Source organism: Colius striatus, chromosome 16 (genome assembly GCF_028858725.1).
Source record: "Colius striatus isolate bColStr4 chromosome 16, bColStr4.1.hap1, whole genome shotgun sequence".
NCBI lineage: Eukaryota > Metazoa > Chordata > Aves > Coliiformes > Coliidae > Colius > Colius striatus.
Genome location: NC_084774.1, coordinates 10,006,420 through 10,021,866, shown reverse-complemented (window position 1 = coordinate 10,021,866; position 15,447 = coordinate 10,006,420). Strand labels below are relative to the sequence as shown.

Here is a 15,447-nt window from a genome sequence, read left to right as displayed (position 1 = left end):
CCTTAATGCAGGGAGTCTTCTCTTTGCTTGTCATCTCACACAGTGCAATCAACCTCCCCTCATTGGCCAGTGGCTTTGCTAGTGTTGAGGCACAGCAGGAGATTCCCCTGTCAGTCTAAGTGTGTTTAATTACCACAGGAGCATGCTGGGACTGCATTAGGGCATTTCATATTTATTTTCACCTAAATCACGATTTACCATGGACAGTCAATACTAATTTAACTACTAATTAGCCAGGGGTGATCCTAGCTTACATACACTGTTTGTCATCAGCTATGTGACTTTTTTTTCCTGGCTTGGCTTCCTTTTTAGATGGCAGCTGGGGACCCAGCACAAGAGCTTTTGTAATGGCTTAAAGCATTGAAGGATGTGAGTAGTTGCAGGTCTCTGTCAAGCCAAGTGATGAGGGAAGCCCCATCTATTCAATGACTGTTATTCCTCCTTCTTCCTGGACCAGTGGGGAAATCACCTTCACACCTCTCTTGGGCTAGGAAGGTTTGCAATTCTCAACACTGCCTCGGTATTTCAACAAAAATCTGTATTTCAAAGAAATCTGTAGCAGCCCTGGCCAAGGGACATCAATCAGGGCAGTGGGAAGCAGCTTTCCCTCTCTGACATCTCTCTTCTGGCAAAGGAGGGTAGAGACAGTGGGCAGGGAATGGAGGCAATCTCTATCTTCTCTGCTAAATAATCAGTCTTCCCTTTGAGGCAACACACCCTGCTCCATTCTGATCCCTTTGAACCCCCTGGAAGATGCTGTGTGATGTGCTGTGTGGCCACGCTCAGGGCACGGGGCTGGAAGAGAGCAAACGCTGCTCATTTCCCCTCTCCGCCTGCTCTCCCCCCAGGCAGGGCAGATTGGCTCTGTCTCATCAGAAACAGCAGCAATAGGTTAAACACTTAATCTTCTAGGAGGGGATTAAGGCATGTACCTTAACAATATTTGGCAATTTGGGCCCCTGACTGATTGGCAATGGGTCACTTGACTGGGAGAGCTTCATTCAATCAGGCATTTAATTGGCTTGGTGTGTTCTATTAATGGGGGGGTGTGCCATGAGGCCAGTGCTGTGCTGCCTCAGCTACCCCAGGGGACACAACAGGGGCTGTTCTGCACAGATAACACCCTGCTCAGCTTTGCCTCTTGCCTTCAGGCACTGACAAGAGGGATAAAGGCAGATCTTTCCTACCCATGCCTTCTGCCAGGAGTTTTCCCACTCCAGACTTGGGGCATCCCTGTCTGGAAAAGTGTTTTCTTCTCTCAAACAAACATCTGCTATTAGGGCTGTACAAAAAGAGGAAAGCTTGTCCTTTCACAGCTTTGTGATGTTTCCTGGCTTGTCTGTGAGGTAAGAGGTATCCAACCATGCTGGAGACAGACCTGCCAACCTATGCTAACTTCAGACTGGGGCACAGCTTCTAGAGAAGCCTTCAATCCTGGCCACACTGGATTTTTCCCCATGATCACAGAAGTTACCTTCATGTCACACCTCTGTCTTCCTTACTTTGATTACCCTAGTCTCCAGATTGTTTCTGTCCTGATTTACATTCCTTTACCACTTGCTCTGCATTTTTTCTTGATGGTTTTATGTCTGTGGGAGCTGCAGGTGTGACACAGAGACTGGCTGTCTGAACTTTAGCTGGTTCAGCTAAGGGGAGTGGGAGCCAGGTGGGAATAGCTTGGTGTGATGTGAGAGCTCAGGCAAGCTGTTTCCTCCTCTATAAAAATACAAGCAATTCTCAGTAAGATGTGTGTCACTGACATGAGCAAATTCTACTGATAAAGCTCTAACACTGTATACTGACAGGCAGGTAGTGAGTCTGTGCTGCAACCCAGCCATCAGAAATGCAGCCTGAAGTTCCCCTGGGCTTGTCCCTGTTCCCACAGGAACTGAGCAAATCTAAGGAAGTATTTGCTAAAAACAAACAGACAACCAACCATTTCACCCAATACACTCCAGGTCTGAGTGCAAAGCTTCCCCATTAAACACTGCCGAGATCTGCAGGGAATCAGGGCTGTTTGTGCTAAACTGGCTTTGATTTGGGGTTGGGATGTGAGGAGTGTTGTGGTACCCTTCAGCCCTGGTTCCTACAGCCTGGCTCAGAAATGACAAGAGTTTGCCCCTGCTACATCTGCACCCTCACACTGAACCTCTCTTAGATCCCCCTGGTTGAGCAGGGCAAACGCCAGCTCTCTGCTGCTGCCACGCTTCTGCAGAGTAATATCCTTGCTGTAGTGTTCTTTACAATGATTCACGGTATTCTATTGAGAAAGCCTATTATACTGTAGAGATAATCATTGCAAAGAGAAATTTCACAGACTGTGACACAGATTTCAACCCATTCAAAGCTGACAGGACCTTTCCATCAGGGAGGGTACATTTTTCTTTATGACTATTCTTATTAAAAGCATGAATCTACTCCTTTTGCTTCTCTAGCCCATGGAACATTTTTACCTTTCATTCTTTACATGAAATGATTTGTTGCAGTACTATAAGCAGAATAGTTGTGACAGACTTTTCTCTCCTGAAATAAACCCCATTTCTGCTGATCTGAGTGAAACTGGAACAGCAACTAACCATGGGAAGCAATTGTTAGGCAGGCAAACAAAACAAGCCAAAGCTCTCTGTTGGGCCATCCTTCATTTATATGTTGAGGAAAGATGAGAAAGGCAGTGAAGATGTTCTGCAGTTTACAGAGAGCCTTATCACACAGCTCATACACTGTGAGCAAAGGAAGGCCTTGTTAGCCAACATGATGGGACACACTCACGCTCTTGACACCATTAAGACTTCAGCAGGGATGGAAGCTGTAGCTGAGCTGGAGGGAGTGTTGTCTGTTGGAGCCTATTGCAGAATAGGAAAATGGTCTTAGAAAACTTGTCAGGATGTGGAAGAGTTTCTTGTGGCAGGGTTCAACCCATTGCAGTTGTGTTTCTGATGGCTCTGGCAGGACAGTCACTGGCAGACGTTGATGCCAGTAGGACACTCCAAGCTGATACAACGTGGGATGGGAGGTGATTGTTTAAAGCCTGGTCCCTCAAATCTTTTCAATCTCCTCATCTTTTTCTTCTGTTGCTCCTGTCATACTGATGAGCTGGAGAGTTCAACCTGTTCCCCTTGTTCCTCCATACTGCTAAGGAAGAAGGGATGCTGCTGAACCAGTCAGTTACCCCTAACTCCCTGTCCTTTACAGCCTACTAACAAGACCATCTTATCAACTAGATTTGCACTTCTTAGCTTATTAATCTCTTAAGGCCTTTAATCTTATTGGCTTTGGATCTGTGTCTTTCACTGCATTTCTGAAATCAGCTGGGATATGAAATAACAAACATCACTTATGAGATGATGACATGACTCGTACATATGCAGGAAGGATGCTCAGCCCAGTGACAGCTACAGATATGCAAAAAGGACATCCTGCCTACACACATCCATATGTATCTGTTCCTGCAAGCAAACCTGCTTTTACACTTTCCAAGTTCAGCTTAAATAAGAGATTTCTATTTAAATGAAAGTTAGAAATAAATTTAGAAGCATGCAATGAATGGAGCAAAGGGGAAAGGCTGATCCTGCTGCTACAGACCAGCCAGGGCTTAAGGGTTCCTGCAAAGAAGAAACAACCTTTTACCCAGTAACCTACACAATTTGCCACTTGGCCTACAAAGAAAGCAACTGGAAAACTGTTTTGCTGCTCTTTACCACCATAAGGACACACAGCCTCACAGACTGCTCCACCTCCTGCACTACCCTTGTTCAGTGCTGTGCACAGACGCCTTGGACCTCTGCATGTGTATCTACAGCTTCAACACAGAGTGAATTTGCAACTTAAACCCCTATATTTACCTTCTCTCTAGTCTGAACTGAGAAAGAGCCTGAGCTGCAGCCCTCGGTCCCCACTGCACTGCTCTGATGCTCAGGGCTGCCTGGCTGATCCCTCACCCCTTGATTCAGCATTTGATTTCCTGCCAACCAGCTTTGCTTTTTAAGAAGATGCTCTTTGTTTGTCTGCTGTGCAAACACCATTGGAGCAGCCAAGACTTTCACTGATAAAGGTCACGGGTCTTTCCTGGAGGAAAAACTTGCAGTGATTTCCTGAGGTACTTTGGCCAGGCAAAGGTTGATGATTTGAGTTCAGGACAAAGTCACAGTGCTGCTGTCCCTGTGAGACATCATATAAGGGTGAAAATTGAAGTCCAGCTTAGCTGAAACAGCAGGGAGAAATGGCAAAGTCTCAAGTGTATCATTTTAAAAAGGCACTTATTTGTACTTGGAATACAAACATCTTTATTTTTTGGCCTTCCATGCCACTGAAGTTTAGCACTACTAAACACCCATCTGCTCTGGTTATTATTATTGTTCTTGTATTGATGTTATCACTAGTATTACTGTGCTATATTATTACACTTAATCCTTCTATACAACTGCATTGCATCTGTAAATGGTGAAACAGAGCTCAAGAATCTAAAGAATCCAAGCTGCAGTGTAGTGAAACTATCAGCAGTGAGCAGAAAATTCCCTTCTGTGCCAATGCTTATTCAAGGTGGAGAAGGTTTTGTGGGTAGAGCAACTATTCAACAATAACTCTGCTTTTCCTGCAGTGGCTGCCTTGCTAAATAAATATTAATGGTTGTAATAGCTGCTTAATTAGGTTTATCTGAAAAGCAGTTCACTGAGCCAGTGCTTCACAGCCCCCTAACCAAGGGGCTCCTTCTGCAAGGTGCCATGTCCTTGTCTCTTCTAAAGTCAGTGTCTCATGGGCTAATAACCATTGCATTCAGGAAAACTCATTTTTCTTCAGTAAGTGTTGTCAAGGAAACCTTCCTGGGGGCCTTGTGATCCACAGCTCCTTTCCCAGCATCCCTCATTCAACCACAGAGGTCAAGAGACTAATTGCACAGGAAGCCTCTGTTTGTCACTTTGTCTCTCAGGCATCTTTGGCCACTCTGGCCACTGGATACAATAAGCTCCATTCTCTCCTCTGTTTGGTCTGTTTTCTCCCCAGAAGCTGCTGAAATGTCTCCTATTCATACAGACATCAGAGAGGCCTCCAACAGCAAACCTTATATCTTTAAATCATTTATGTTTCTGAAGCGAAGTCTGGTCACTGTGATGACCTGGAAGCCCAATGCCAGCAGCTGGAGAAGTCTCCAATGCTGGCATGAGCCTCACACCAGTCAGTGCCCTGCAGCAGGAGTTGACTGAGGGGGTTACACTCCAAAGGCAGCTTCCACACTGCACCATGCCATAGCATCACCACTTCTCCCATCCCAGTACCATCCTGGGCTGATTTAATCCTTCAGTATGGTCCAGCACAACTTCTCTACTGGAGCCTGGAGCATCCTGGTGTTACACAGCTCAGAGTTCAGTCCTCACCACCTCCTCCTTCCCCTCAGCCTGGCACCTTTTTGCTCTAGGTTCTCCCTTCCTGGCGTTGCTTTGTGTATCACCAACGATGCTCTCAGGAGTGACACTGTTTTGACTTTGATCTCTATGCTTTCTGCTTCTGATGCCCACCAGAAACACCCAGGCTGCAAAGATAACTCAACATTCAGTCCCACATGCCTGAATGCTGCTCAGCATTAGAGGAAAGGCACAGTCCTTGCTAAAGGCTGGCACTGAAGCAGTGCAGAAGCCTATTTGTTTGTGCCTGGAGTTGAGGCTCTGGCTTCAGAAGGACTGAGGTTTCCTCATACATCAGGTGTAGCCACCAGCCTTGCTCAGCTGAAGACACACAAGTATTCATGCACACAAACCTCTCACATCTGTTTTTGTTCCACCTGTTGGGTTGGGCCACACGCGCCTACCAAGTGGCACATCCTCAGGTGCAGCAGCAGTGGGGCAGCTCTTCTCCTGCTCCACAACCCTCTCCCTGAGTGCTCAGCAGCACAGTTACTTAGCTGGCTCTTGCACATAATGTTGCAGAGGGGAGAGAAAAGGTTGCCCAGCACTGACTTTCTGAATGGTGCTGAGAATACAGTTCCCAGGAAAAGCATTGCTTCCTAGGAGGAATGTTTCAGTCAATTTTTTTGCCCTGTATTGCCCAAACCTTTCCCAAATCAGAGTCAGTAAGATGCCTGGTGAGGCTTGTGCTCTGTATATCCTGCATGGCCTGTGGCATTTGCTTTTCCTGGATCATATCTCGCCTCAGGGATGCAGAGAGGTGTCTGTGCAGCAGCATCACACGCTGGAGCTGCTCTGGTCCCTTTGCTCCTGCTTGTGCCTCCCGATAGCATCTAAGTACTGCATGCTGCTGTGATTGCTGATTGCTGAGATTAGCAATCAGGCTAAATTAATAAGCAGGTGCCTTTGTGATCCAGGCAAAAAAAAAGCATTCTGACAAGAATGACAAACTTGTTTTATTTGTAACCTGCATCAACACTCAAACCCAAGTTTCCCAAACATAATTAAATTAATCTGTTGTGCCCACAATGCTCTGCCCCCACTGCCTCCCCCAGCTTTTTTCTCCTCCCTCACTTTTATAGCTCAGCTTTGGCTCTCAGCTTTGTAACTGAGAGAAGGGGATGTGACTGTATTTGCAACAGACATAAAAAATGACAAGTTTCTTCAACAAGTGCCTGACATTTCTGTCAGTCAGATGCTCTGAAAGGCCCAGCTTTATCCCAGGCTCAGGCCCCACACTTGTGGCAGTCACAGAATCACACAGAATCACACAGAATCAGAGTCTCAAGGATTGGAAGGGACCTCAAAAGATCATCCAGTCCACTCCCCCTGCCAGACCAGGACCACCTAGAGTAGGTCACACAAGAACTCATCCAGATGGGTTTGGAACGTCTCCAGAGGAGACCTCACAGCCCATCTGGGCAGCCCATTCCAGTTCTGGCTTTATCTCTCCTGTTGGAAGACTTTCTGTCCTATCTTAACCCTCCACCACTGATGACTGTGGGCAAACAGCTTTAGCACTGGTGGGGACTTTCTGCCACCAGTAGCACAAATTTCCCTGTTGAGTGATGTATATTAAAGAGGTGCCAGTAACTCACCAGCCATCTCCATCAGGAGATCTGCCACCATTTATGAAGCCATCTAAACCCTACAGAGGCTGCCTGGCAGGGCAGTGTTGGAGATTGGCAGGAATTTCATTTTCTAATGGAGAGGTTTATTCCCTATGTACAGGCCACTGTATTCTGAGATCCCTGTCTCTGCCCAGCCAGGAAGGTTATCTAAAGTTTGGGCTTGTTCACATGATAGGGATGCAGGCAAAAGGTGAAAATACCTCAAGTCAGCCAAGGCACTGTTTTGGCCAGGCCTGCCCAGTCTGTCTTGTCATGATGTAGCTCTCTGGAGTCTCCTGGATGTGGGAGCAGCAGTTTGAGAACAGCTTGGAGATTCCTGTGAATTCTCAAATGCACTACAAAGACTTAAAATTCTTCAGGGCTTGGACCAAAGCTCAGAGGGTACGTAAAGCCCATGAGATACCAGCTGGACTCACCTAGTTTAGACAAAATTATGGCTATCTTTGCTGTTTTATAGGCACTTACTACAAACTGCTATTTGATTTTGCCTCTGGTCACCCCAAAGTTGAATTATGGCTTTAAATATACTCCTGGCAGTTTCCCAAAGGTGGCAGAAACAATTGCTACAGGCTTGAAAAGCCAAGCTTGGTTTTTCCTCTGTGCTGTCCACACAGCCCAAGTGATACCACTGTCTCCCAGTGAAACCAGGAACGTTCCCTGCCTTTAGCTTTGTGAACAGAAGTGTCTCATTCATGGCTGGCATCTGCAGCACTTTCCCTCACAATGGGTCAGCTGTAGCTTGAGTTAGGAAAATGCCTCTCTGAAGACAAAATACCTGCAGAAAGCCTTCTGAAGCTGGGTTTTTTTTGACCAGGGAGCTATGAGGATGAGAGCTGCTTGGTGTCCATGTAGCATGGCCACTAAAACCCCACTTTCTGCAGAGCAATGTGTGTCAGAGCAGCCCTCAGTTCAGCAGGCTGCTCCCCAGCACTTGTGGACAGTCTCTGTATGGCTGGTCATTTGTGGGCTTTGCTAGATAAAGCTCTGTGCTCTCTTCTTTGCGTGACAGCCCCTCTCCCTCTGCTCCACACCTTCCACCCTTCCCTGGCTCAGCGGCTGCTCTCCCCCAGCTCCATCCCTGCACGTTGCACTGGGAGCTCTGGCAGCTGATCCCCTTAATTAGGTCACAAATAGATCACGTGTCAAACTCTTGCACCAGCCAAATCCTCTGAAGGAAAAACATGCAAGCCCTGCAACTGTGGTAAAAGCTTGAGAGAGGAAGGATGCCAAAGCTGAAATAACTCCTCTAAACTTTGTCCGTAGGAACCCTGTTTCAGTTTCTTCTCAGCAGCTGGGTCCCTGCTCCCAGCCACTGGAGCTAAGTGGTGGTGTTGCTTTAATTTCCTCTTGCTCCTGCTGCAATGCCAGATTGCTCAGATATTCATAAACAGAAGGAGTTTAATGAAAATGATAATTAGAGCCCTGCGGTGCTCTTGCAGGTCGCCTCTACGCCAGGCTGTCTATTTACATTACAAATCAGGCTGGTGTCATCGTGGAGTCTACAGCAAGGGAAGAGGATTCATCAAAAGGGAAGTGCAGGGTGGGTGAGAAATAGGGGAGAAAGAAAATGATATTGTTATTATGAATAATCTAGGAAATTGGGATCTGCCACGGTCTTGCTACAACTTTGGTTCTAGAAGACAAGCGTGTTTGTAACCAGCCTGCAGCAGGAGGGGAGGGAGCACAGCCACCCCGAATTCCCCACTGGTAATTACTGTCCCAGTGCATCCTCTGCATAGGGCAACTGTTCCTCATAGAAAGCAAAGTGGCAATAAAGACTTTCTCTCTCCCACCAGGACACAAAGTAGTGCTCTTAGCACTTCTGCCTCCTAATACCTAGCTGTGAAGTTGGGGAGAGTCAGGGAGAGACAGCACATAAAGCCAAAGGGATGCATTTCCCATGACTATACAGCTGTCCCTTTCCACCTGCCAGCAGCTACATATGATGCTTCTTGCCCCACTGTAATGCCACAAGCAGCAGCTCCTTGAAAAAGACAGACACCCTCTGTCAGTCGAGCATCTGCCGACTTGAGGCAGAGAGGATGTCCAGCTGCAGCCATGTGCTGATGGGCTCTGGAAAACCTGGGTCTGACAGGAGCAGAGATCCCATGGGAACTACACAGAGGCATCTGGCCATTGATGCATCAATGGGCTCCTGTACACAGCAGCACAAACCAGCCATATCCCAAACATGGGCCAGTCTCACAGCTTTGATTCTGCTCCTGCTTCTTCCACCAAAGCCCTCCAGCACAGTTCACTGTCTTCATAGAAGCACAGAACCATTTTGGTTGGAAAAGCCCTTCAAGCTCCTGGAGTCCCAGCCCTGCCCTCACCCTGCCCAGCCCAGCACTAACCCACAGCCTCCAGCACCTCAGCTTCATGGTTTTGGGATCCCTCCAGGGCTGGGCACTGCCCCAGCTCCCTGGGCAGCCTGGCACAGGGGCTGACACCCCTCTCAAGGAAAAGGTTCTTCCTCAGCTCCAATCTAAACCTCTCCTGGGACAACTGGAGGCTGTTTCTTCTTGCCCTATCACTTGGGAGCAGACACTGACCCTCACCTCACTCCAGCCTCCTCTCAGGGAGCTGCAGCATGCTCCTGTCTCCCCCCAGCCTCCTCTTCTCCAATCTAAACACTCCCAGGTCACTCAGAGGCTCCTCATCAGACTTGTGCTCCAGCCCCTTCCCCAGCTCCATTGCCACCTGTACCATGGAATTAGAACTAACACCCTCATTTTACACAGAGGACTTGGTGTGTATTTGTAAAAACCTTCTTTACTATTTCATAGTAATCATCCTGAATCAGCAGAAGCTGCATCCCCACTGCAGGAGTATTTTCAGTGGATGCCCACCTGCCTGTAGTGGCAGAGAGTTGAGATTTTAGGTTAGGACCCTCTCCATGATAACTGCAGCACCAACCCAAACCCCTCACCTTTCCCATCACCATCACAGTCTGCAGGGAGGTAAATTCAACCCAATCCCCTCTGTGCATCAGGACAATATGCATCAAGTTTTCAGTCAAATTAGAAGCTGGAGGACTTTAAGCAGCAAATGGGCCAAGTGCTTTGCTTGGATTTCATGCCCACTGTCAGCAGTATAAAATGACCCATCCTGCCACAGCATCACTAGCAGCACTCTGTTGTTTGTGCTTTAACCTAACATAAAAACATTCTCATTTCACTGTAAGAAAGGACAAAAGAAACATTTCCCTTGAAAAGCTGTAGTTGAAAAACAAAAAAAACAACATGGAACCATTTTTTCTTCAGCTGAAAAATAAATAGCAGTGAAGAAACTCTGACCATCTCTGCCCTAATGAATGTACCAGCAAAGCTCCAGGTCTGTCAGCAAAGCATGAAATGAAAAAGGAATTCAGCAGAAAAGAGCATTTTGGACATGAAAAACATTTAGTGGTCCAGCTTCTGGTTCCAGTAAAATGCTTTTGACAGGAAGGGTTTGGAATGGGAACGAACAAGAAAATGACTGTTTTGTTACAAATAGGGACAGTCAGAGGCTTGGGGGCATTGCAGGAGTTTCTCAATAACCACAGTCCCCACAAACAACTTCCCTTGTACCAAGAACATGAATCCATCACTATTGAATTTCCTCTTCTGATTGCTTCACTGGAAGAAAATTAGTTGTGAAACATAATTGATTAATTACCTTAGTAATTACAGGTAACGAATTTAACTTCCCTTTGCTCCCTCAAGACATGCAAACCAGGGTTATTTCAGCTTTGCAGCCACTTTAAGAGGCAGAGTGAATTTTGTGTCAGCCAGAATGACTTCTTGAGCTGTCACTCACACCATGGGAGGCACCAGGACCTTCAGCACAGCCCCAGCAGCGTGTCCCCACTGCTCTCAGAGGTGAGGAAGGCTGACCACCTCTTGGGTTCCTTCCTCAGCTGTAACCTCCCCATGAGCATTACAGGCTGGGAAGCAGAGACTCAGCTTTTTTCGTTTTCTGAAGCCAATAAAAGCAAGAAAACAGAGACACTACTCTAGGTGGTCCTGCTCTGGCAGAGGGGTTCAGCTGGATGATCTTTCGAGGTCCCTTCCAACCCTTGAGTTCCTGTGACTCTGTGTGAAGTGCTCAAATGGATTAATCAAGTAAATAGCTAAGGATGGAAGTGGCACTAAGTTTAGACAGACATTAGAGGTTGAAGATCAGCCTCTCTCTTTCATGGGTTGATGAAGCAGCTTGAGAAGCTCTGGGTGGTCATTAAAGGGTAAGAGTGCATCTCTGCTACCAACTAGACTGAGTGCTGGAAGGAGGTGCTTTGAGGCAGAGTTGCAGGTTCAAAGTGAGAGTGAGCAGTGGTGGAAGCCACCAAGCCCGTGTTTCTCATGCCCACCATTCCCTGCACTGCTGTGCTTTCCTGCTCTACTTCAGAGGGTTTCTGTGAGACTAAAAATTCTCATCAGGGATGTATCAGCAATACAGTACCATGCTAAAAAGCCCAGAAGGTTTAAGAAGCTCTCCCACTTGCACTCGTGGCAGTGGCCACATCACTTTTTGTGCAGCATCGCCTTTGTTTTTGCTCTTCAGCCCAAGCAGATGATGAAACGAGACCCGTGACGTTCACTTTGATGGAGGAGAGCTGCTGGCTTTCCAACAGGGGAAATCAGGATTCAGGGCCTTTGAAAAAAAGCATTATTTTTAAAGGAAAGCCCTTTTGAGTGAGGGCTGGAATGGGCTTATTTTCCACATGACCAGGCGTCAAAGGGAAAGCGGCAGCCCAGCCCATGCTCTTATCGCCCTCCTCGAGTCACCCACTGGATAGATTTGTCACAAGGTGAAATAAGAGCAAGTCCTCAATTTATTATCATTTTCTACTTGTCTTCCTTAATGCAGTTCCTGCCAGGATGAGTTTGCTATGGGAAAGCAGAGTGAAACCAGGCCTTTCAGTTTGCTGCTAAATGGGACCGGGGGGGAAGGCTTTCAGGAGGTAGAGGAAAATCTCCCTCATTATAAAGGGAGAACGTGCAAGGCAGTTTGATGGGGTGCTGCCCAGCCTCCCAATTAGGATGACTGAGACAAACAGTGGCATTATTCTACGTAACTGTTTATCCAGTGTCACCCAGCCATCGTTTATTTTATGAGCATAATTTATCTCTTCTGTTGTGCTGCCCAATTTGTTTGCATTCTCAGTCCAGTCGAGTGTCTCTGCTTTATTGTGTACATCTTTTGGCCTCCCACCAACCGACTCTCCAATTAAGTTGCCAAGAGTGTCACACAATGGCCGGGCTCCTCCTGCGCTTCATTTCTCACACGACGTTTGTGTCCCCTTCATTTCTGCCGACTCGCAGCTCCTCAATGCCTCATGGTTTATTCAACAGCAAAGCTGAATTTCAGCTTTTCCCTCTCTTTTTTCCCCCCCTCCTTCCCCCCCCTCCTCCTCCCTGCTCTTTTAAAACAGAGGTTGGTCAATAGATGCCACTTCGGCAGCTCTGGAGAACAAAGTTCATCCGCGCCAAATCTCTAGCGGTCGTGCCTCTGCGGTGCAAGGGTTTGGTGGCCTTGCAGGGACTCAGCCCTGGACTGTGGGGCTGCAGCTCGGGTATGGGGCACTCCTGAGTTCTTCTGTCTCCTCTGGTCATGAAAGGGGACAAAGACTTGCCCTCTATTAGCTTGTGTCACCAAAGCTTCATTCCCACAGCCTCCCTCCTGCTATCTCTGCCCTTGGAGGTGAGAGATGATTCCTCACCCTGGACTGATGGCATCTTTGGCTCATTCCTACTCAAAACCTTCTGACCAATGTTTTTGTAGTCTTTTGATCTTCTGGCTTGCAGGTCTGTCTATGAGGATTAGCTAAAATAGGAAAGTGCTAATCCACATTATGGAAATTCCAATCTTTGCTGCCACATTGGGTAATTTCAAGGAAGTTTAATCTGGCCAGACTCTGAGGTGAACTCCAACGGGGGATAACATTGTCTGTGCATCACCTCTCCCACTGCTGTGGCAACACTGCAGTGCTAAGCAGCAGCATTTTCCTCCTATTGTAGCAGGCACCAGGCTATCACCATTTCTGGTTTGATGCAGCAAAATCCCATTGAGCTCTCAGCCCTGGCTTGCAGCTGAACATGAGCTTTGCTGCTGCCTTCCCACCGAGTCTGACAGGATTGGCTTTTCAAGACTTCTGCTGGAAAATGTGTACAGTGTCTCACCACCAGACACTGGAGCTCCATCTGAAATGGCCTTTGTCTGTGGGTCAGTGTCCAAAACTGGGAGTGAGGAACTCTACATGCCCATGGGAGCCACCATGAGGTAAACACTTGGCAGCCATGAAACCTGGGTTACGTCTCAGGCGAGGAAAGCATCCTTTGGCTAAGCAATGTGCGATGGAGTTTACTGCCCCTCCACCTCCTGTCACTATGGGCTGCTTTAGAAATTCATCGTACTTTAAATGATTCACTCAAGTATCCATTCAGTCCCAGTTCATAGATTGCACAGCCTTTATTACACAGCCATATATTTAGCAATGCAATCGTTCTCAGCAGTTGTAACAGCCCTGTCATCTAAGGAATAAAACAAAGAGCCATTATTCATCAGAAGGGAGACACAGTCTTTATTGTCTGAAGCCATGGCAGAGTTTTTGTATCACCCTATCTATTCTTTCAGGCTGTCACACAACTCAGTTTTAAGCTGTTTCAGTGGCAGCCCTGGAAGCCCAAAGGCTTCTGTGGCTTCTCATGGCTAACTTGCCAGCTACTGTTGTTTTACACTGACAGCAGGACTGATCCTGAGCACACTGAGCATGGCCAGTGACTCAAGAGCAGGAAATTAACCTTTCCAGAAAAGCTTGAGGCAGACACTTGTCTCTGGCTAGATCAGGAACAAAAGCCATGCAGGGTAATTTAAATACATGAGGAAGCATAGCTACAAGGAGCAAAGGATGAACGTGCAATTAGGGCACTGAGTATATCCTGAAGATCTGAGTTTGGGCTCTGATCTGATGGCAGAGCATTGTGGAGACTGAAGGACCCGAGAACACAGGGAGCTGTATGTGCCAGCTGTCCCCATCTCACACTGGTGTGGCTCTGTGGGCTGCTTGGTGAGTGTCCATCCAGCATAAAGCTGGAGGAAGCAGCCTGGTTCTCTGATGTAGATACCTGGGGAGTACTACCTTGAGATGTTCTCTGCATGAACCACCCTCCAACCCTGCTTAGCATCTGCCCAACCTCTTCTGCATCTCTGGGAAAAGCAGGTCAGATTTTGGGCCAGAAGGCCTCTTCTAACATCAACTTCTGTGGTGTAAATCAGCCCATTAAATGCAAACAACAACATTCACAGAAACAACTACCATCAGGGTTTCCTCAGGCTTCTGAGAGCATTTGAGCCAATTGAGAGCAATTCTGACAGCAGTTGAGCTTCCTGCATCAGCCCAGAGGCAGGATAAAGAGCACACAGACCAGATAGCTCTGAGAAGGTGTCCTGCAGGGGCTCTCACCATCTGTGTGGCAGATCCATCCTTCCCTTCAATATCTCCTCTCAGAATAATGAGATGTGAAACTTGGAAGCCCCAGAATCCTAAAATGTGGCAGACATTTGAGAAAGAATTGCCCTTTCCCAGCTTTGTAATTTGTTTTAAGGCTGGCAATCGCATCTCCAAAACCCCATGCTCACTTTTCTCCACATGCTCAGAAAGCAAAGGGCACAGAACAGACTGGGAACGCTCCCACCACACTTCTCCCAACACCCAGCAACCTCCCAGGCTAATTAGCCAAATGGTATTCTGCACATATTTAGCATTTCTGAGTAATTAGGATAATCAGATTTCTCCCCTAATTCTGTACATGTACAATCTAAGCAGGTGTGTTGCCTTTCCCACAATGGTATCACACAAAGTGCATTGCCTGCCAGAGGCAGGGATGCCAGCCGCCTGTCAGAGCCCATTCCCATCTCACACATGGAAATCTGCTGCTAACAGATTACCAGGAGCCATGGGAAATTCAGAGCTGTGATTTAGCTCAGTAGCCAGTGCTTCAGATATTCACACAAGATACCTAAATGCACAGTCTCCAAACCTGGACTGAGATCTGGGTGTTCTCTGCACTGTCCTCCGGGGAAGAGCTGCAGGGAAAGCATTTCTGCACTGTAGTTAAACAGGGGGTGTTTGGACCAGGACCTCAAAGGTGTTTTGAGTTCTGGAGTGGTGCAATAGTCTGCCCAAGACCCAAGACTCAAATCTTGGTCATCCTCCACAAAGTTAATCAGCCTATGGACCTAGACCTTCTCCCTGTGAACCTGTTAGCTGGTAAACACATACTTGTGGTCTCTGCTGCTTTCAAGGCTTCTAAACAAAGGTCAAAGCCAGTCAAGCCAGGCCAGCTCTTTCTTGTCCCAATGGGGTGGGTGTTTGGTTCAGAAGGACTTTTTCCTTCAGACAGCTTCACTCAATTTCTTCTTAGGGTACCACCCAA

The 15,447-nt window shown here is 47.3% G+C and overlaps 1 protein-coding gene across 2 annotated transcripts in view; it reads right to left on the bottom strand.

Annotated features, from left to right (window-relative positions):
* Nucleotides 1–15,447, bottom strand: part of NKAIN4 (sodium/potassium transporting ATPase interacting 4) — a 50,736-nt gene that overhangs the window by 26,259 nt on the left and 9,030 nt on the right. The gene's annotated exons all lie outside the window — the stretch shown is intronic.